This window comes from Callospermophilus lateralis, chromosome 6 (assembly GCF_048772815.1).
Source record: "Callospermophilus lateralis isolate mCalLat2 chromosome 6, mCalLat2.hap1, whole genome shotgun sequence".
NCBI lineage: Eukaryota > Metazoa > Chordata > Mammalia > Rodentia > Sciuridae > Callospermophilus > Callospermophilus lateralis.
The window spans coordinates 81,523,365-81,546,842 of NC_135310.1; the positions used below are offsets into that span (position 1 = coordinate 81,523,365).

The window sequence follows — 23,478 nt, forward strand, 5'->3', positions numbered from 1 at the left end:
CATCACAAAGGGCCCGGAAAGCTTCGCAGTAGCGCTTTGCGGGGCACAGACCGATGCGCCCCTTAAGCGCAAGGAGCTTCGCGGCGAACACCCTCCTTCGAGAGCGCTGTTACGGCTAGAGTGATCGACCAATAGCCGTCTTCTGTGCATTCGTCGTCCCGCCTTCCAATTTCACTGAAACCAATAGAAAAGGCCATCTGGAAAGAGAGGCCAATGGGAACTCGGCGAGAAGCATCATTGGCTGAGGGAATCCCGCGGTGCAGTCTGGGCCTCCGCCTCCGTTACCCTGGAGCCGAAGTCGCCGTACAGCTGCCACCCTGGAGCCGCCGTCCCCGCCCCTACCCCTTCCCAGTGTTCAAACTTCCCGCACCCCGGCAACCCCGGCACCCACCCGCAGCTTCCGCAGGAACCTGGCACCCGCACTTTGGCGGCTAGACGCCGGGGTCCCGGCTAGGAATTCGGTCCAGTGAAGGAAGGCAAGGAGGCGGGACGCCGCGTTGGTCTCCTGAGGAGGCGAGGAGGGTTGGGTTGGGGAGGGCGTGGAGACCAGGGTAGGCCCCGGTGCGAGGAGAGACGGGTTGGGCGGAGGGGAAGCTGACCACCGGACGTTTGAGGATGGGATTGCAAGCGGAATTATTAAAGCAGGGGGTTTGAAAGGATTAGGGATGAGGGAGGATTTGGGGACCTGGGGGAGAAGAAAGTCGTAAGAGAATAATCTCGGCAGCTGGGAGAGTTGGGAGGAGAGGAGGCTGACAGGCAGATGGGGAACTGGCAAATTAGGAGGAGAAAGAATTGGAAAAGGCAGGTTTATTTGTTGGGATCGGGAAGAGAAGGAAGCAAGCGGATCTAAAGTTATTAGCAATAAACAAAACCCAGGAGGCCTGTAGAGACTCAAGATGGTACAGAAGGGACGGTACCAAGAAGGGGGAGACTTTGGGTACCTCAGGGATAACAGGTTTATTGTTATTACACCATGATTGGAGTGGAAAGGCACTGTTGTCTAGGTTGTGAATTTTTAAAACATCATTCAGGGATGGGATAAAAGGAAGATAGCAAAAACTATACCTTTTGGCGTAAGTTAATTGAAGTGGACACTCAGCCTTGTGTTATGTATATTGAATGAACCTGAATACGTTGTTTTAACTGTTCTGTTCACCTGAATTTAAATCCCTCTTTTGTTTACTCTGTGGCCTGGAACAGAGTACTGACATTGATTAGTAATAAGTTACTAACTTTTACAGCATATCTCAATTCTGATGAGCTACATTTCAGGTGCTTAGTAGTCACAGTATTGGACAACAGAATTGTAAACTATTTGCAGCTTGATAATACACTGTGGTTTCCTTATGCCTTTAACTTTTGCATATGCTGCTTCCTCTTGTAGAAACAAGGTCTTCCCTTACCTACTGCTTTCTTTTACTAACCTCATTAAACACCCATTCCCCTAAAATTTACAGCCTGTCCCCTAAAGTTACATTTATACATAACCTCTATTAATACCCTGAGACTCAATTTAGGTATTATTTCCTGTGGAAAGCTTCCCAAAGTTTTCTTTCCTCTTATCTTGGTTCTGTGTTTACTTAGCCGCTTATACTTCCTTTTACATCATAAGTTCTTATACTCTGTTACATTATCTTTCTCCTCTTGGCAAGAGTTTCTTAATGGGAGGACAGCAGAAGTATAGGGCTGGGGTTGTGGCTCAGTGACAGAGTGCTTGCCTCACATATATGAGGCACTAGGTTCTACCCTCAGCACCACATAAAAATAACTAAACAAAGATATTGTGCCCATGTATAACTAAAAAAAGAAAAAGAAGAAGAAGAATCATCTTACTCATTTGGTATTTCCACTTCATGTGTAGTTTGGGTTGTAAGCAAATGTTTTATGTTTGAATGAAGGGAGGTTTTGTGATGACTTCATTTGACTGACTAAACTCTAAGAATACATACTGCAGCAAAGATGCTTTCATTTGATCCGTTATTTCAAAATGCTGCTTAAAAGAAACTGATAATACCTTAAATTTTTAATCTAGCATTTACCATGATCTGACTGATGCTATTTAAAGTCATACTTAAAATCTACACACAGTTTTAATTTTTTAGATGTTTTACAAAGTTTTATTTTAACATAGTTTGATTTTTAAGGAAGAGTACTTATTGTGAAAATAAATGTAGTAGGACAAGAAGATTGTTTTAAATATGAAGGAACATGTAAATAAAGAAATGAGAAAACTTTACTTGGTTTATTTGTTTCTTAATCTTTTCAGTTTTGTAGAATAAGCAGTTATAGTTTTAATGTAGCAATATAGCTTTTACTTTTATCTCATCTGTAGAAACTTCCTTTTGTTTTGGGGGAAAGAGAACTCCTTGTTTGTATCTTTTTTTTTAGTTTATTTTCATTTTACTCACTAGCTGCCTTTTGGGTGAGCTCTTTTACCAAAAGCAAAGGTAGCTAGGCAACAGTGTTTCATATAAAGAAACTTAGCATAGGAATATGTCAAGGTATTAAGAATTCTTTATTTCCTCTCTTAAAATGAAAAAAAAAAAATTAAAAAATCAAAAGCCTTTCTTTGAATCATGTAAATGAGATATGATTATGATATTATATACTGTAGGTTTACTTTGTTTCATTTGAGACTGAATATAAAGGAAACATTCTAGCACTGAAAGAAGTTTTGTTAATCTTTATTTTCCTGACCTGTTAGGTGTAATCTATATTGCTTGAGATTTTTTTTAAAAGGAGTTTATTTTGGTATAAAAAATGACAAGTATTAGATTTGACAGTTTTGTATCACTGCTGTAGTAACACTCTAGGCCACTTTTAGAAAAGAAGCTACATTACCCAACCCCCACTCAGCCACACATCAATAGGGAAAACAGATAAATAACTAATTACTGATTCAATCCTGGTCACAGTGGATTAGGTTTAATTAGTTGGAGAACTACACAGTGTATAAATCTTCAGTGTGCTACCTGTTAACCTAGATAATTTTTTTCTTTTCAGAGAAAAAATTCATTTAATAATATAACTAGATTATATTAGACAAGTAGTAATTATTAATATAAATGCAGCTAAAATTTATCATTCTGAATCCCTGTTAGGTCTCTCATTATTTAAGTTCAGAAAAAATATTCCAACTTAATGATGGCAGAGTTTCTGAGCAAAAATTTGATTTACTAACTTTTCTCTCAGGAATTTTAGAGATTTATTTATGTCTTAGGCAATTATTTTGAAAGAGGGAAAATTTAACATTTCCTTTAAAACAAAATAGGTAAATTTTATTGAATTAAACTATTGATATCCTGTTTGAAAAAGCATTATGGAATAAACATTCTTTTCACAAATAATGCGTAGTGGTGTCATTATCATGGTAATGATAATGACATGATTTCTGTTTGCATGGGTCTCACATTTAGTAGGAGTGGTAAGATCATAAATGTAAGATGATTTGTAGTGGTGACAGGTCTATGAAGAAAACAAAACTGAGTAATAGATAGAGTTAATGAACTCAGTTTAATAGACATGCAAGTGGAGCTGATTTTGAGAAGGTAGCATTTGTGTTGAGAAAAGGAATAAGAGAAGGAGCCACCTTTGAAATTCTAGGTAGAGGGTGCAGCATGTACAGAGGCTTGGCATGTTGGAAGCACAGAAGATCAGCTTGCTTGACAGGGGAGATGGGAGGAGTAGCATGAAATAAGGGTGGAGGAGGAGGCAGAAGTGCTGAATCTTATAAAAATTTGTAGACCTCAAGGAATCTTATGGCCTTCGGAGGCCATTGAAGTATATTAAGCAGGAGAACAGTGCTATCTGATCTGTTTCAAGTTGCATTTTCTGACTGCTGTGCAAAGAACTGGCTGGAAATTCAAGCTTGAAAGCATGATATCAGGAGGCTATAGCAGAATTGCAAGTGAGAAAAGATGATGACTCAGACTTGGGCTCTAGCAGTTTAAATGGTAAGAAATAGTCATATCTGGAATATATTTTGGAGATTAAACCACCAGGATTTGTGGATGACTTGGTATATTATGTGAGGGGAAAAAGAAATCCAGCATGATCCTAAATTTGTGACGTGAGTAATTAAGTAGATGGAGATGCTACTTAATGAGATAGGGAAGAGTTGGGGTAGAAAGGAGACAGATGGCCATTTGAGTTTTGAAAATGTAAATTTGAAATGATTTGTCAAATAGGAAGGTGGATATATCAGTCTGGAAGTCAGATTTAGATATGATCACCTAAGAGAGAGTGGACATAAAGAGGGCCAATGAGTGGTGCCATGGGTATTCTAGCATTTAGAGAACAGGAACAGTGGGGTAGTAAGAAAACCAAAAAAGTAGATGGCTATGAAAACTAAGAAAAGAGAATGTTTTAAGAAGGGGAGGGTGATATGGGTTGAATCTGCAGTATCTCTCATAAGCCCCTGTGTTGGCTTGGTCCCTAGCTGGTGGGACTCTTGAGATGAGGTGGAAACTTTAGGAAGTGGGGACTAGTTGGGAGAGGTAGGTCACTAGATGGGGGGTCATGTCCTAGAAGCTTATATCTTGACTTTAGCTCCTCTCTCTCTCTCTGCTCTCTGACCACTATGAGGTGAGCAGTTTTGTTCCATCACATATTCTCTACCTTAATGTTCTGCCTCATCACAAGCCCACAGCCATGGAGCCAGACTGTGAAGTGAAACCTCTGAAACTGAGCTATATAAATCTTTCCTTCTCTGTGTTGATTTTCTTAGGTCTTTTGTCACAGTAACAAACAGCTAAGAGGGGGAATGGTTCAAACACTGCTGTGAGATCAAGTAGGAATAGGATAGAAAATTGACTATTGGATTTAGGAAGATGAATCTCGTTCATGATCTTGGCAAAAGCTATCTCAGTGGAGTGGTGGGCATGAAAACTTGACAAGTGTGTGTTCCAAAGAAAATAATTGTTGAAAACCAGGTGGAGTTTACATTCTAGATTATAGATTACTTTTCAAAAAAATTAATTGGAAAATTAGAATAGAGAAATTGGGTTGTAAATATTATAGGACATGGAGTCAAACATCAGCTTCATTAGAGCTGCTTTGTATATGAATAATATGAATAATCATATAGAGAAGGTACAATTGTACAAAGCAGAGTTTTTGATGTGGAGAAAAGTGCATGGTAAAAGGTTTTAAATTTCAAAAGGAACAGAAATACTCCTTCAGTTTTACCAAGTTGAGAGGGCAAAGAGTACCAGGATAAATACAAATGGAGGAGGCTTCAAAGATGAGGTAATGCTCATCTGATTGTTGTTTTTGAAATATGGATTGGGTCTCTCATCTAAGAGTTGGAAAACTTATATTTTATTTCATGTTTTATTAAGTGAGCTTTGTGACCTCAGATAAGGTACTTGTGACCTTGAATAAGTCATTTTGTTTTTCTGGGCCTCAGTTTCCTTAATCTTTGCAAAGAAAGAAGTGATTCCCTAGAATCTTTTCTAGTGCTCAATTGTTATATAATCTTATTAGGCTATAATATGTTTTTTATTTCTTTATACTGTGTAAGAAAAATTAATAATTATTGTTCTAATAGTGGCTTTATCTGGTCATTATCTGTTTCCTCCTCTCCCCTTTTGGTCTAAATTTCCGGGTCTTTTTTCCTTTAACTTGTCTTTCATTTGTCTATTTCATTGGCTTGTTTGAGTTGTTTTTCTGAGAGCTCTGCCAGCCCTGCAACAATGTTTCTACAAGGACTGATTTCTTAACAGTGAATTTTTGTCTTAAGTTTTCATTCTCAAGGAAATCTTAGCTATTTGAGTTGCCATATTTTCTGAGGAATATTTGTTTATTAAATGTTGTGAAGAATTTTAAAGTAGTATGAGATGAACAAAATATGTAGATTAGAAATGCCCCTTATTTCAAAACAGAACTTAAGTAATCAGAAACATGACAAAAATAAGAATATATTCTATAGTGTTCCTGGGGCTATTCTTCAGTTATCATTAAGGGACTATTTTTTCTTCTTCTTCTCCTTTTTTAAAAAAATATTTTTAGTTGTAGATGCACACAATACCTTTATTTAATTTTTATGTTGCGCTAAGGATCGAACCCTGTACCTCACATGTGCTAGCCAAGTGCTCTATCACTGAGCTACAAACCCAGCCCAGGGAAGTATTTTCATGTAATTAGTATGTAATCTTTTGGGGGAGCATGTAAAGGATACATACATAATTTATCGTGACTGTTTTTTAAAGTGTTTTTTTCTACGGAAGAGTCAGATCCTGCCTCAGTATGTTGCTCTTCTTGGTTTCCTCATTGTTTGAAATATCATCTATCTTCAGTATTTTTTTTTTTTTTGATCCAATGGGTGCATGCATTAAATAGTAGCTTCATGAACTTTGGAAAATTGATGGTTTATATCAGGTTGTTGAAAAGGGTAAGAATAATTTTTAGAAATAATTGGCTCAAAAATGACTTATATTTGTTGTTAAAGATATAGATCTGACCATATACTTGGTCTCTTATCTTTTTGGAGATAACACTAACATAATAAATAAAGAAAAAGAACAAGCCTATAAACATTGAAGAACTATCAAAATATTCTCAGTAGATGTTTTAGTCCACTTTTTTTTTTTTTTTTTTTTGCTGCTGTGACTTAAAGATCTGACCAAAACAATTATATAGAGAGAAAAGTTTATTTGGGGGTTCATAGTTTTAGAGATCTCAATCCATAGACAGCAGGCTTCATTCCTCAGAGCTCGAGGTGAGGCAGGACATCATGGCAGAAGAGTGTGGCAGAGGGAAGCAGCTCACATGATGATCAAGAAGCAGAGAGAGATTTCACTCACCAGATGCAAATATATACCTCAAAGCCATGCTCCAATGCCCACCTCCTCCAGCCATACCTCACCTGCCTCCAATTACCACCCAGTTAATCCCATCAAGGATTAATTCACTGATTTGGTTAAGGCTATGACCCAGTCATTCTCCTGAAGCTTCTTTCATTGTCTCACACATGAATTTTTGGCATCTCACATCCATACCGTAATAGTGGACAAGAGATTATAACATATTTCTGAAAGGGGCAGATAGTAATAATGGAAAAAACAGAGAAAACTTTGTCCAAAAATAATCAAGAGAGAGCGGCAACAAAGGAAGAGTCTGATGTATCTAATAAAATCTCAAAATCTTGAGAATTAAAATGTCAAAGAGAAAGGATGATTGAAAATTGGAAGGGAGGAATAAATGAAAACTTTGTAAGGAACAATTGTGCCTCCTTTTCCACCTAAGCCCATGCAGTGACAGTTACTATTCTACTCCCTGACTCCTCACTCCTCTCTTTCTACAAAATATACAGAGGTTATTTCTTCTGGAAATAAAAATAAAGAGGAATAGTAGTATTGTCATGGTGGATATTTGTGTCTGGAGATAGCTTTTAGGCAGTTTCTTATATAATGACTGATTCTTTGCACCAATCCAGAAGCCTTGCTAATAATGCACAGTGTTTCTGTTTATTCTTGTTAAATATGAATGTTATGGTTTAGATATTAGGTGTCTCTCAAAAACTCATGGGTAAGACAATGCAAGAAAGTTTAGAGGTAAGATGATTGAGTTATGAGAGCCTTAACTTAATCAGCACGGTAAATGTAGTAGGAATTAACTGGTGGTAACTGAAGGCAGATAGGTATGGCTGGAGGAGGTGTGTCATGCCCATGGGGTATGTGTTTTGTCCCTGTGAGTGGAGTAGTCTTTCTCTCTCCGCTTCCAGGTGCCATGTCTTTAGCTGCTTTCCTCTACCACACTCTTCTGCCGTAATGTTCCATCTCACCTAGGACCCAGAGCAATGGAGCTGGCTGGTTTGTGGACTGAGACCTGAAACCTTGTGTTCCAAATAAACTTTTCCTCCTCTAAAATTGTTTGTGTTAGGTTTTAAGGTCACAGCACCAAAAAAGCTAACTAAAGCAAATGGCCAATGAAGAATTCTCTTCAAAGAAATAAAATTAATAGTGTATAAATAAAAAGCCTATGATAAACAGAAGAAACTGACACTATGTAAAAGAATCCTCAAATTAGTAGAGACAAACAGGAAAGTGCATGTTTACTATTCTCATAAATGAAAATATATTGCCTCAATAAAGCAAGAACAAAGTAATTATTTTAAAATCAGAAAGGAGAGTTCTTTGAAGTGAAAATGTTGGCGCAGTTTTTATTTTTACTTATTCATTCATTTATTTTGGTACTGGGCATTGGACTTGGTCTTGAGTGCTTTATCACTGAACTACATCTCCAGACCTTTATAGTTTCAATTTTGAGAAAAGGTCTTACTAAGTTGCTGAAGTTAGCCTTGAATTTTGTGATCCTTCTGGCTTTGCCTCCCAAGTTACTGGAGTTGTAGGTGTGTGCCACTATGTCTAGTAGCACAGTTTTTAAAAAATGATGGTTATGAGGATAAACCAAGTTAAAATTATTTGAAAATAGATCAAAAAGATGAAGAGAGCAGGTCTGTTATTTAACCAGCAGAAGTTTCAAAACAGGGGAAACAATAGAGGTCAATTATCAGAAAAAAATACAAGTTTCCATATTAAATGAAAAATGAAAAGTTTTCTGCTTATCTTGGGTGGTTTTTATTTCCTTTTTTATTTCAAAGATAACTTTGCTAGATATTGCAATTTTGGTTAATAGTTATTTTCTTTTACGACTTGGAACACATCATTCTAAACCTTTATGGATTTTAGAGTTTGTGCTAAGAAAGAGAAGAAGTTAATGTTACTTGATGTTTTTCTCTTGAGGCATTTAAAATTCTATTCTTGTTCCTGTGTTAGGCATTTATTTTAATTATACTATGTTGTGAATCACTTCTTTTTTGATCTTGTCTAGGATGTTAATGCATTCTGTATTTGGATATCCATCTCATTCACAAGGTTTGAAAATACTAAAAAGGTTATCCATTCCATTAGTCTGCATCTCATACCTCTCTTTGATCCCAGTGATTCTTTAACCTGGTCTCTTAATATAATTGTCCCAGTTGTTCTATATTCTGGTCTTGGTTACTTTTTTCTTTTCTTTAATACTGTCTGAATGTTCAAGGCCAGTCACATTGTCTTCTAGCGTTGAGATTCTGTGTTTAGCATGATCTGCTCAATCATTAGAGAGACTTTCAACTGAACATTTTTATTTGATTTATTGTCTTGCATTTCTTAAGATTTCTGTTTGGCTCTTTTTCAGTATCTTTTATCTCCTTTTTGAGTTTCTCATTCATATCCTGTACTGACTTGAATGTTCAAAATGTGAAGAGAGAGAAAGCAAAGTGATGTAGCAAGGGATTGCTATAAATGAGAAGGAGGAAAAAAATGAAAGAAACAAGTAAAAGATAGAAAACAAGAGAATTTGTCTATTAAGGGAGAAGGAGAGAAAGAAATAAGAGAAACAAAAACAAAACAAACATTCTAATGCTCAAAAGACAATACAAAGAAAAATAAGTTTTAAATAAAAAGTGCTAAAAATGAGAAAAGAAACAAATATGTGTATGATCCATGAACCATATATTCATGAATCAATCTGTACAGTAAGAACACACACACAAGATTCTTAATGAAATATGAAAGAATTGTATCCATTGAGGTGGTTGAAAGTGTTAACAAGGATGAATAGTAACTGCCTATGCTCAACTGCCCTTCTTTTCTTTCTTTTCTTTTCTTTTTTTTTTTTTTTTTTTTGTGGTGCTGGGGATTGAACCCAGTGACTTGTATATGTGAGGCAAGCACACTTCCAACTGAGCTATATCCCCAGCCCCCTTCTTTTCATTTTGTCTTGGGCTATATACCACTTAAAGCAAGGGCTGGGGTTGTTAAACCCTTCCTCTTATTGTGTTGCTCACTGAGCTGTCATCTGCAGTGGCCTATAACTGAGGCTAGTCGAAATCACTCTTAGCTTCCCTTCTCACCAGGGAAGGTAGGATGGAATGGAAAGTAGTGTCAATTGGAGTTTTGTCTAGACAGACCAAATCAGTGTACTTGCAGGGTAGAAACTGCTGGTGGATTTCTAAGTGGGGAATTTCAGTGCCTGGAGTATAGCAGTAATCAGGCCTCTGGGACTTCATTGGGTCGTGGTGTCTGCTCTGTCCCTAAGGCTAGGCAAACCCTGATCTCTGCTGGAAATCTCCTAAGAATTCTACTCAAAGGGTAGGGAAGCCATAGTCTACATCAGTGAATACAGTTTTCCAGGCTTAGTCCCAAAATGTTTCCATGCCCACCTGTTCAGTTTCTTGACCATTTTCAGCAGGTCACATGAGCTGCTTGACTCAAAAGCAAAGTAAGTTGTACTCCCCTCTGTATCTGTGATTTGAATTCCCCTAGGTACAATCTTCTCTGTGCCTGTTTCAATCATGTAGGCACTTGCTGGGAAAGTATGGCAATATTTGCTTTGATTTCCTGGGCTTTTGCAGCAGCAAACTGCAGTATGGCCTCCTCAAGATGGCTCCCGGCTTCAGTTCTTTGCTTGCCAGTTAAGAAACCCAGAGCACTTTTTAAATACCATTTGCTGTGCAGCCTCTAAATCTGCTATATTCAGGCCACTTTTCTTTTCTATCTACAGGTTTTTTCATCCCATGTTTGTTGTGTTTGTTATCCCTCCCCTCAGTAGTGACCCAGTGCTGCCATCACCACTGTAACCAGCTTGGTTCCAATGTACTCTTTCTTGTACTTTGTTCAATGCATGCAAATTTCTGAGTCTCTAAGATACTCTGATATCCAGTATTGAATTTCAGTGAATTTCTGTTTTCACCAGCCTCGATAAGAAGTAGTACTCCTACTACTTGAATCCCAGTCCATGGAGCAAATGGAAATGCAGCCTTCCTCTAATCCACAATCTTGAATAATCAACAATATTTAGAACATATGAATTATTTATTTCTTGAATTTGCTGCTTAATATTTTTAGACCCAGTTGACCATGGGTAACTGAAACTGTGGAAAACAAAACCATTGATGAAGGGGAAATTACTGTAAGCATAAAAGTATAAGCCATTAAAATGCCTTTCTTAGGGAATGGGACTTGGATAATGGGATTCTTGGATAATGGGATAATGGGATTCTTCCCATTGACATTAAAAACTGCTCTGATTTAGATGGAATAAATCTTCTGTTATGCAAATATGAACAGAATGACTTATTTTTTCCATTAACTTACTTTTAATTTTTAATAGAGTGCTAAATTTTATTTTTGTATTATATTTCACATATAAATGATGTATAAATAATAAACGCAAAATTATATTTTATTAACACATTTATTTTCCAAATTAATGAGTTTCTGTATGGCATTTCCATACACGTGTATAACAGTGCATTGATCATGTCCACCTTCCCTTCTACCTTCTGTCATATTCTCTACTCACTCCCCTCCTACGAGTACCCTTCCTAGTACCTAAATTGCCTCTATTTTCAAGTTATCTTTTATTTAGTTTCCATATAATATATATTTACACATGTATATACACATAAATGCACACACATATGTAATAATGTAATATTATTATTATTATTGTTTTGTAACTGTTGTGAATGATTTACTTGCCTGATTTCTTTCTCAGTGAGTTCATTATTGATGTATAGAAAAGCTGCTGATGTTTTGTGTTGATTTTATATCACTATTTTACTGACTTTATTAGTTCTAAAAGTCTTTTGGTAAAGCGTTTAAGATTTTTCTACATATAGAATCATTTCAGTAAACTGGGATTATTTGACTTCCTTTCCTATTTATATGCATTTTCTTTCTTTCTGTTAGTGATTGCTTAGTCTAAATTTCCAGTACTATATTGAAGAAGAGTGGTAAGAGTGGGTACCCTTGTCTTGATCCTGATCTTAGAGGAAATGCTTTTAGTTTTTCCCCATTCAGTATGATTTTGGCTATGACTTTGTCATATATATCATTAATTATATTGAGGTTTGATCCTTCTATACCTACTTCATTCAGGTGTTTTACCGTGGAGGAATGTATTGTTCTGTTAAAGACTATTTCTGCCTTTGAAATGATGCCAATTGAGATTTTTCTTCAAATGATATCATCAAGTGATATTTTCCCTTCATTCTCTTTATGTGCTCTATTATGTTTATTGAATAATATGTTGAACCATCATTGCATCTCTAGAATGAAACCAAGTTGATCATGGCATATATGATCTTTTTGGTATGTGCTATTGAATTCTATTTGTAAGTATTTTATTGAGAAGTTTTATATCTGTGTTCATCAGAGATGTTGGTCTCTAGTTTTTTTTTCCTTTTTTTTTTTTTTTTTTTTTAGTTGTAGTTAGACACAATACCTTTATTTTATTTATTTATTTTTCTGGGGTGTTGAGGATTGTGAGGCTCGCTCTCGTCCAGCGGAGGTCTGTGGAACAAAGTAGAGGACAGTGTGGCTGCAGAGTCCCTAATCAAGACTTCTGGAGACCAAGCAGGAAGCAGGTCTGATTTTACTGCACAGTTATCATGTATATATACTCAGGTAGTAGTTAAGCAGATTATAGGCAGCCACCAATGCAATTTCTGCTAACAGCTAAGGAGTGGGCTGTAGAGCAAGCACAGGAACTTCAACACATGGCCTCACCTCCAGGGCTGTGCCTTCGTGGTAATATAATTAATTATAATGATATGATAATGTGCCTTCGGGGTAAGCAGCCTGCCACTCACACGCCTAGCATGAGGGGAGTGGCCTACCACTCAGAGCCCCTAACGTATGCCAGGTATGCAGCACTCCATGCACTTGTCCCCACAGAGGATCAAACCCAGGGCCTTACACGTGCCCCATGATTGTTCCACTGAGCCACAACCCCAGCCCCTGGTGTGTCGTTTTATTTATTTATTTATGTCCTTACAAGGTTTTGGTAGCAGGTAATACTGGCTTCAGAGAATGAGTTTACAAAGGATTCCTTTCTTCATTTTATGGATAGTTTGAGAAACATTGCTGTTTTTTAAAAATCCGATGAGATTTAGCAGTGAATTCATTGGGTCCTGGGCTTTTCTTCATTAGGAGACTTTTTTTTAATGACTCAATCTTATTAGCTATTGGTATACTTAATTTATATATATATGTATGTATATATATATACACATATATGTATATATATGTATACTTAAATATATATACATATGTGTGTGTGTGTGTGTGGTTCAATTGTGGTTCACTCTTGGTTCAATTTTTGTAGATCATATGTATCCAGAAATGTGTCTGTTTTCTCTGGATTTTCTAGTTTTTTTAGCATACAGTTTTTTTTTGTTTGTTTGTTTTTTTAACAATATTCCCTAATGATCTTTTGAGTTTCAGTGGTGTCTGTAATACTATTTTCTTTTTTTAACCTCTGATTTTATTTATTTAGATATCCTTTTTTCTTTTGGTTAGTTTTGCCAAAGGTTTGTCAATTTTGTTTGTCTTTTGAAAGAACCAACTCTATTTCATTGATCCTTTGTATTGCTCTTTTGGCCTCTATTTTATTTATTCTTTCTCTGATCTTTATTATTTCTTCCCTTCTACTGATTTTGGCTTTAGTGTATTCTTAAGACCTTGAAATTCATTACTAAGTTATTTATCTGAAGTCTCTGGTTTTTTTTCCACTAAAGCATTCATCACTATGAACTTTCTTCTTGATACTCCTTTCTCTGTATTCCACATGTTTTGAATTGTTGGGTTTCCATTTTGATTTGATTCAAGAGGTATTTAAATTTCCCCTCTGATTTCTTAAATGACTCAATGTTCATTTAATAGTGTGTTTAGTCTCTATGTATTGTATCATTTCTATAGTTTCTCTTGGTGTTGATTTCTAGTTTAATTCCATTGTAATCAGATAAGATGCAGAAATTATTTGTTTCAGGTTTTTGAATTTGTTAAGACTTGCTTTGTGAGCTAATATATGTTCTATTGGGGGCAGTGTTAAATGTACTAATGAAAAGAATGTATATTTGGTAGCTATTGGATGGAATGTTCTGTAGATTTTTTTAAAGTCCAGTTTACTTATAGTATAATTTATCTCTGATGTTTCTTTGTTGATTTTTTTGTCTGGATGATCTGTTAATAAGACTAGGGTATTGAAGTTAACCACTGTTGTATTGGGAACAATTTGTTCATTTATGTAGTGTTTGATATATGAAATTAGGTGCTCTAATGTTTGGTGCATGTGTATTTATAATCATTATATCTTCTTGATGAATTATTCCATTGATTAACATGTAACAACTTTGTCTCATTTAATTTTGTCCTAAAGTGTATTTTATTAGATATAAAAATAGCTACTCCTGCTTGCTTTTGGATTTCATTTGCTTCGGATTTTATTTTCTAGTCTTTCACTTTCAGTCTGTGTATGTCTTTGCAGAAGAGGTGAATTTATTGTTTGGTCTTGTTTTTTAATCTACTCAACAAATCTGCATCTTTTAATTAGAGAATTAAGGCCACTTATATTCAGGGTTATTATTGAAAGGTATGTACTTGTTGTCATTTTATTGTTTTTCTTGTGGTTGTTTTAAATATTGTATGTTCATTTTTTTCTCTTTAGAAGTTTGATAGTGTACTATATTGATAAGTTTTAATCTTTCCTGTTTCATTTGCATGTCTGATGTTCTGGTTATATTTATCCTTTCCTATACTCTGTGATTATATTTATCTTTATTTTCTGAGTGTAGGATTTGCTGTTATCTAAGGCTGGTCTTGTCATAAATTCCCTTAGTTTAGGCTTATCTTGGAAAGTCCTTATTAATCCTTTGATTCTGAAAGATAGATAATCTTGCTGACTATAAACTCTTGATTGGCACTTGTTTTCTTTCAGAATTCATAATACCTCATCCCATACTCTCCTGGCCTACAGAATTTCTACTAAGAAATTTGTGTTTGTTTAATGGGTTTGTCTTTAAATGTGCCTTGGTACTTTTCTCTTGAAGATTTTTATTTTATTTCTTCATACTGAACTTTTGGCATAGTAACTGTATTGTGAGAGATTCTTTCTGGTCATGTATATATGCAGTTCCAAGTGCCTTCATACCTAGATGTCTGTGTCTCTCCCAAGAGTTGGGAAATTTTCTGCTTTTATTTCATTGAATAGGTTTTTCTATGCCTTTAACCTGTAGCTCTTCTCCCGTGGGTATACCTGTTGTGTGGATGCTTGGTCTTTTAATGGTGTCCCAGAGATTTTTTGTTTTGTTCATTCTTTTTTTTCCCCTTATTTCTATCTTAATGTAATATCAGGCTTGTCTTAATATCTCCGATAGTCTTTTTTCTGCTTGATCCGGTCTGTTCGTAAGACTTTCAACTGAATTTTTATCTGACTTATATGAACTTTTCTTTTTTTTTTTTAAATTAATTTTTATTGTTGGTTGTTCAAAACATTACATAGTTCTTGATATATCATATTTCACACTTTGATTCAAGTGGGATATGAACTCCCATTTTTACCCCGTATACAGATTGCAGAATCACATCAGTTGCACATCCATTGATTTACATATTGCCATACTAGTGTCTGTTGTATTCTGCTTCCTTTCCTATCCTCTACTATCCCCCCTGCCCCCCTCCCCTCCCCTCTTCTCTCTCTACCCCCTCTACTGTAATTCATTTCTCCCCCTTATATTTTTCCCCCTTTCCCCTCACTTCCTCTTGTATGTAATTTTGTATACCCCTGAGGGTCTCCTTCCATTTCCATGCAATTTCCCTTCTCTCTCCCTTTCCCTCCCACCTCTCATCCCTGTTTAATGTTCATCTTCTTCTCATGCTCTTCGTCCCTACTCTGTTCTTAGTTACTCTCCTTATATCAAAGAAGACATTTGGCATTTGTTTTTAAGGGATTGGCTAGCTTCACTTAGCATAATCTGCTCTAATGCCATCCATTTCCCTGCAAATTCTATGATTTTGTCATTTTTTAATGCAGAGTAATACTCCATTGTGTATAAATGCCACATTTTTTTTTTATCCATTCGTCTATTGAAGGGCATCTAGGTTGGTTCCACAGTCTTGCTATTGTGAATTGTGCTGCTATGAACATGGATGTAGCAGTGTCTCTATAGTGTGCTCTTTTTAGGTCTTTAGGGAATACACCGAGTAGGGGAATAGCTGGGTCAAATGGTGGTTCCATTCCGAGCTTTCCAAGAAATCTCCATACTGCTTTCCATATTGGCCGCACCAATTTGCAGTCCCACCAGCAATGTACAAGTGAACCCCTTTCCCCACATCCTCGCCAGCACTTGTTGTTGTTTGACTTCCTAATGGCTGCCAATCTTACTGGAGTGAGATGGTATCTTAGGGTGGTTTTGATTTGCATTTCTCTGACTGCTAGAGATGGTGAGCATTTTTTCATGTACTTGTTGATTGATTGTATGTCCTCCTCTGAGAAATGTCTGTTCAGGTCCTTGGCCCATTTGTTGATTGGGTTATTTATTATCTTATTGTCTAATTTTTTGAGTTCTTTGTATATTCTGGATATTAGGGCTCTGTCTGAAGTGTGAGGAGTAAAGATTTGTTCCCAGGACGTAGGCTCCCTATTTACCTCTCTTATTGTTTCTTTTGCTGAGAAAAAATTTTTAGTTTGAGTAAGTCCCATTTGTTGATTCTAGTTATTAACTCTTGTGCTATGGGTGTCCTATTGAGGAATTTGGAGCCCGACCCACAGTATGTAGATCATAGCCAACTTTTTCTTCTATCAGACGCCATGTCTCTGATTTGATATCCAGTTCCTTGATCCACTTTGAGTTAACTTTTGTGCATGGTGAGAGAAAGGGATTCAATTTCATTTTGTTGCATATGGATTTCCAGTTTTCCCAGCACCATTTGTTGAAGATGCTATCCTTCCTCCATTGCATGCTTTTAGCCCCTTTATCAAATATAAGATAGTTGTAATTTTGTGGATTGGTTTCTGTGTCCTCTATTCTGTACCATTGGTCCACCCGCCTGTTTTGGTACCAGTACCATGCTGTTTTTGTTACTATTGCTCTGTAGTATAGTTTGAAGTCTGGTATAGCTATACCGCCTGATTCACACTTCCTGCTTAGCATTGTTTTTGCTATTCTGGGTCTTTTATGTTTCCATATGAATTTCATGATTGCTTTCTCTATTTCTACAAGAAATGCCGTTGGGATTTTGATTGGCATTTCATTAAACCTATAGAGAACTTTTGGTAATATCGCCATTTTGATGATGTTAGTTCTACCTATCCATGAACAGGGTATATTTTTCCATCTTCTAAGATCTTCTTCTATTTCTCTCTTTAGGGTTCTGTAGTTTTCATTGTATAAGTCTTTCACCTCTTTTGTTAGGTTGATTCCCAAGTATTATATTTTTTTTGAGGATATTGTGAATGGAGTGGTTGTCCTCATTTCCATTTCAGAGGATTTGTCGCTGATATATAGGAATGCCTTTGATTTATGCGTGTTGATTTTATATCCTGCCACTTTGCTGAATTCATTTATTAGCTCTAATAGTTTCTTTGTAGACCCTTTTGGGTCTGCTAGGTATAGAATCATGTCATCTGCAAATAGTGATAATTTGAGTTCTTCTTTTCCTATTTTTATGCCTTTAATTTCTTTTATCTAATTGCTCTGGCCAGTGATTCGAGAACTATGTTGAACAGAAGTGGTGAGAGAGGGCATCCGTGTCTTGTTCCAGATTTTAGAGGGAATGCCTTCAAGTTTTCTCCATTCAGAATGATGCTAGCCTGAGGCTTAGCATAGATTGCTTTTACAATATTGAGGTATGTTCCTGTTATCCCTAGTTTTTCTAGAGTTTTGAACATAAAGGGATGCTGTACTTTGTTGAATGCTTTTTCCACATCTATCGAGATGATCATATGGTTCTTATTTTTAAGCCTATTGATGTGGTGAATAACATTTATTGATTTCCGTATATTGATCCAACCTTGCATCCCAGGGATAAATCCTACGTGATCATGGTGCACAGTTTTTTTGATATGTTTTTGTATCCGGTTCGCCAGAATTTTATTGAGGATTTTTGCATCTAGGTTCATTAGAGATATTGGTCTGTAGTTTTCTTTCTTTGAAGTGTCTTTGTCTGGTTTAGGAATCAGGGTGATGTTGGCCTCGTAGAATGAATTTGGAAGTTCTCCCTCTTTTTCTATTTCCTGAAATAGCTTGAAAAGTATTGGTATTAGTTCCTCTTTAAAGGTTTTGTAAAACTCTGCTGTATACCCATCCGGTCCTGGGCTTTTCTTAGAAGAAACCATCAAAAGACTACCAACTATTTCCTCAATTGATATTGGTGTGTTTAGGTTGTCAATATCCTCCTGACTCAATCTGGGCAGATCATATGACTTAAGAAATTTATCGATGCCTTCACTATCTTCTATTTTATTGGAGTATAAGGATTCAAAATAATTTCTAATAATCTTCTGTAATTCTGAAGTGTCATTTGTGATATTGCCTTTTTCATCCCGTATGCTAGTAATTTGAGTTCTCTCTCTTCTTCTCTTCGTTAGAGTGGCTAAGGTTCTGTCGATTTTATTTTTTCAAAGAACCAACTTTTAGTTTTGTCAATTTTTTCAATTGTTTCTTTTGTTTCGATTTCATTGATTTCAGCTCTGATTTTAATTATTTCTTGCCTTCTACTTCTTTTGCTGTTGTTTTGCTCTTCTTTTTCTAGGATTTTGAAATGAAGTATTAGATCATTTATTTGTTGGTTTTTTGTTTTTTTAAGGAATGAACTCCAAGCAATAAATTTTCCTCTTAGAACTGCTTTCAATGTGTCCCATAGATTCCGATATGTTGTGTCTGTGTTTTCATTTATCTCTAAGAATTTTTTTTTTATATTTTTCATCTTTCATACATTTGATTCAAGTGAGTTATGCATTTCCATTTTTACCCCAAATACAAATTGCAGAATCACATCAGTTACACATTCACAATGTTTACGTAATGCCATATTAGTGACTGTTGTATCCTGCTGACTTTCCTATTCCCTACTATCCCCCCTCCCCTCCCCTTCCATCTTCCCTCTCTACCTCATCTGTTGTTGTTCCGTTCTCTCCCTTCCTCCCCCTTTCCCCTCACAACCTCATATATGTGATTTCGTATAACGATGAGGGTTTCCTTCCGTTTCCATGCAGTTTCCCTTCTCTTTCCCTTTCCCTCCCATCACTCGTCTCAGTTTAATGTTAATCTTTTCCTCATGCTCTTTCCCCCTGTTCAGTTCTTAGTTGCTCTCCTTAAATCAAAGAAGACATTTGGCATTTGTTTTTTAAGGATTGGCTAGCTTCACTTAGCATAATCTGCTCTAATGCCATCCATTTCCCTGCAAATTCCATGATTTTGTCATTTTTTAGTGCTTCATAATACTCCATTGTGTATAGATGCCACATTTTTTTTTATCCATTCATCTATTGAAGGACATCTAAGTTGGTTCCACAGTCTAGCTATTGTGAATTGTGCTGCTATGATCATTGATGTGGCAGTATCCCTATAGTATGCTCTTTTAAGGTCCTCAGGGAATAGACCGAGGAGGGCGATAGCTGGGTCAAATGGTGGTTCCATTCCCAGCTTTCCCAGGAATCTCCATACTGCTTTCCATATTGGCCGCACCAATTTGCAGTCCCACCAGCAATGTACAAGTGTACCCTTTTCCCCACACCCTCGCCAGCACTTATTGTTGTTTGACTTCCTAATGGCTGCCAATCTTACTGGAGTGAGATGGTATCTTAGGGTGGTTTTGATTTGCATTTCTCTGACTGCTAGAGAAGGTGAGCATTTTTTCATGTACTTATTAATTGATTGTATGTCTTCTTCTGAGAAGTGTCTGTTCAGGTCCTTGGCCCATTTGTTGATTGGGTTATTTGTTATCTTATAGTTTAATTTTTTGAGTTCTTTGTATATTCTGGAAATTAGGGCTCTATCTGAAGTGTGAGGAGTAAAGATTTGTTCCCAGGATGTAGGCTCCCTATTTACTTCTCTTATTGTTTCTCTTGCTGAGAAAAAACTTTTTAGTTTAAGTAAGTCCCATTTATTTATTCTTGTTATTAACTCTTGGGCTATGGCGTCCTATTAAGGAATTTGGAGCCTGACCCCACAATATGTAGATCGGAGCCAACTTTTTCTTCTACCAGGTGCAGGGTCTCTGCTTTGATATCAAGCTCCTTGATCCATTTTGAGTTAACTTTTGTGCATGGCGAGAGAAAGGGATTCAGTTTCATTTTGTTGCATATGGATTTCCAGTTTTCCCAGCACCATTTGTTGAAGATGCTATCCTTCTTCCATTGCATGTTTTTAGCCCCTTTATCAAATATAAGAAATTTTTAATTTTGTGGATTGGTTTCTGTGTCCTCTATTCTGTACCATTGATCCACCTGCCTGTTTTGGTACCAGTACCACGCTGTTTTTGTTACTATTGCTCTGTAGTATAGTTTGAACTCTGGTATCGCTATACCTCTAGATTCACACTTCCTGCTTAGCATTGTTTTGCTATTCTGGGTCTTTTGTTATTCCATATGAATTTCATGATTGCTTTATCTATTTCTACAAGAATTGCCGTTGGGATTTTGATTGGCATCGCATTAAACCCGTAGAGAACTTTGGGTAATATCGCCATTTTGATAATATTAGTTCTGCTTATCCATGAACAGGGTACATTTTTCCATCTTCTAAGATCTTCTTCTATCTTTCTCTTTAGGGTTCTGTAGTTTTCATTGTATAAGTCTTTCACCTCTTTTGTTAGGTTGATTCCCAAGTATTATATTTTTTTTGAGGATATTGTGATTGGAATGGTTTTCCTCATTTCCATTTCAGAAGATTTGTCGCTGATATACAGGAATGCCTTTGATTTATGCGTGTTGATTTTATATCCTGCCACTTTGCTGAATTCATTTATTGACTCTAACAGTTTCTTTGTAGACCCTTTTGGGTCTGTTAAGTATATTATCATGTCATCCGCAAATAGCGATAATTTAAGTTCTTCTTTTCCTATTTTTATGCCTTTAATTTCTTTTGTCTGTCTAATTGCTCTGGCTAGTACTTCAAGAACTAAATTGAATAGAAGTGGTGAGAGAGGGCATCCCTGTCTAGTTTCAGATTTTAGAGGGAATGCCTTCAGTTTTTCTCCATTTAGAATGATGTTAGCCTGAGGCTTAGCATATATAGCTTTTACAATGTTGAGGTAAGTTCCTGTTATCTCTAGTTTTTCTAGTGTTTTGAACATAAAGGGATGCTGTACTTTGTCAAATGCTTTTTCTGCATCTATCGAGATGATCATATGGTTCTTATCTTTAAGTCTATTGATGTGGTGAATAACATTTATTGATTTCCGTATATTGAACCAGCCTTGCATCCCAGGGATGAATCCTACTTGATCATGGTGCACAATTTTTTTGATATGCTTTTGCATTCGATTCGCCAGGATTTTATTGAGAATTTTTGCATCTAAGTTCATTAGAGATATTGGTCTATAGTTTTCTTTCTTTGAAGTGTCTTTGTCTGGTTTTGGGATCAGGGTGATGTTGGCCTCGTAGAATGAATTTGGAAGAGCTCCTTCTTTTTCTATTTCTTGAAATAGCTTGAAAAGTATTGGTATTAATTCTTCTTTGAAGGTTTTGTAAAACTCTGCTGTATACCCATCCGGTCCCGGGCTTTTCTTAGTTGGTAGTCTTTTGATGGCCTCTTCAATTTCTTCTTTTGTTATTGGTCTGTTTACATTGTGTGTGTCTTCCTGACTCAATCTGGGCAGATCACATGACTTAAGAAATTTATCGATATCTTCACTATCTTCTATTTTATTGGAATATAGGATTTCAAAATACTTTTTAATTATCTTCTGTATTTCTGTAGTGTCTGTTGTGATATTGCCTTTTTCATCCCGTATGTTAGTAATTTGCGTTCTCTCTCTTCTTCTCTTCGTTAGCATGGCTAAGGGTCTGTCGATCTTATTTATTTTTTCAAAGAACCAACTTTTAGTTTCATCAATTTTTTCAGTGGTTTTTTTTTGTTTCAATTTCGTTGATTTCCGCTCTGATTTTAATTATTTCTTGTCTTCTGCTATATTTGCTGTTGTTTTATTCTTCCTTTTCTAAGGTTTTAAGATGTAGTGTGAGTTCATTTATTTGTTGGTTTTTTCTTTTTTTGAGGAATGAACTCCAGGAAATGAATTTCCCTCTTAAAACTGCTTTCATTGTGTCCCATAGATTCTGGTATGTTGTGTCTGTATTGTCGTTTATCTCTAGGAATTTTTTGATTTCCTCCTTTACATCTTCTGTAACCCATTGATCATTCAGTAACATATTGTTCATTTTCCAGGTGATGCAGGATTTTTCCTTCCTTCTTTTATCATTGATTTCCAGTTTCATTCCATTATGGTCAGATATGGTGCATGGTATTATCTCCACACTTTTATATGTACTGAGAGTCGCCCTATGGCATAATATATGGTCTATCTTTGAGTAGGATCCATGTGCTGCTGAGAAGAATGTGTATCCACTTGATGATGGTTGATATATTCTATATATGTCGGTTAAGACTAGGTTATTGATTGCGTTATTGAGTTTTATAGTTTCTTTGTTCAGCTTTTGTCTAGAGGATCTGTCCAATGGCGAGAGTGGTGTGTTGAAGTTCCCCATAATTATTGTGTTGTGGTCTATTTGACTCTTGAACTTGAGGAGAGTTTGTTTTATGAACCGTGCATACAAATTGATAATTGTTATGTCTTGATGGTGGATGGTTCCTTTTAACAGTATATAGTGTCCTTCTTTATCCCTTTTGATTACCTTAGGTTTGAAGTTGACTTTATTTGATATGAGAATGGCCACTCCTGCTTGCTTCCGAGGGCCATGTGAGTGGTATGATTTTTCCCAACCTTTCACCTTCAGTCTGTGTATGTCTTTTCCTATCATATGAGTCTCCTGAAGGCAGCATATTGTTGGATTTGTTTTTTTAATCCAGCCTATGTCTCTTGATTGGTGAATTTAAGCCATTAACATTTAAGGTTACAATTGAAATATGGTTTGTACTTCCAGTCATGTTTATTTATTTATTTATTTTAGAATGGCTAGTTTTCCCTCTTTGGTTATTTTTCTTCCCCTTTACTGAGATACCTCCCACTGTTAGTTTGGGCGCTATTTTTCAATTCCTCTTCTTGTAATATTTTGCTCAAAATGCTTTGCAGTGCTGGTTTTCTGGCTGCAAATTCTTTTAGCTTTTGCTTATCGTGAAATATTTTAATTTCATTGTCAAATCTGAAGCTTAGTTTTGCTGGATACAGTATTCTTGGTTGGAATCCATTATTTTTCAGTGTTTGAAATACGTTGTTCCAGGATCTTCTCGCTTTCAAAGTCTGTGATGAAAAATCAGTCGTTAACCTAATTGGTTTACCCCTAAATGTAATCTGCCTCCTTTCTCTCGTAGCTTTTAGTATTCTCTCCTTGTCCTGTATGTTAGCTATTTTCATAATTATGTGTCTTGGAGTTGGTCTATTATGGTTTTGGATGTTTGGGGTCCTGTAAGCTTCCAGGATTTGGCAATCCATTCCATTTTTTATCTTTGGGAAGTTTTCTAGTATTATC

General features: G+C 36.1%; 1 protein-coding gene across 1 annotated transcript in view; it reads left to right on the forward strand.

Annotated features, from left to right (window-relative positions):
* Window positions 1-3,895: 3,895 nt before the first annotated feature.
* Lca5 (lebercilin LCA5) overlaps window positions 3,896-23,478 on the forward strand; it is a 67,576-nt gene continuing 47,993 nt past the window's right edge. Inside the window, exon 1 of the mRNA XM_076859986.2 lies at window positions 3,896-3,953. The gene's annotated coding sequence lies outside the window, so the exon portion shown is untranslated. The remainder of the gene's footprint in view (window positions 3,954-23,478) is intronic.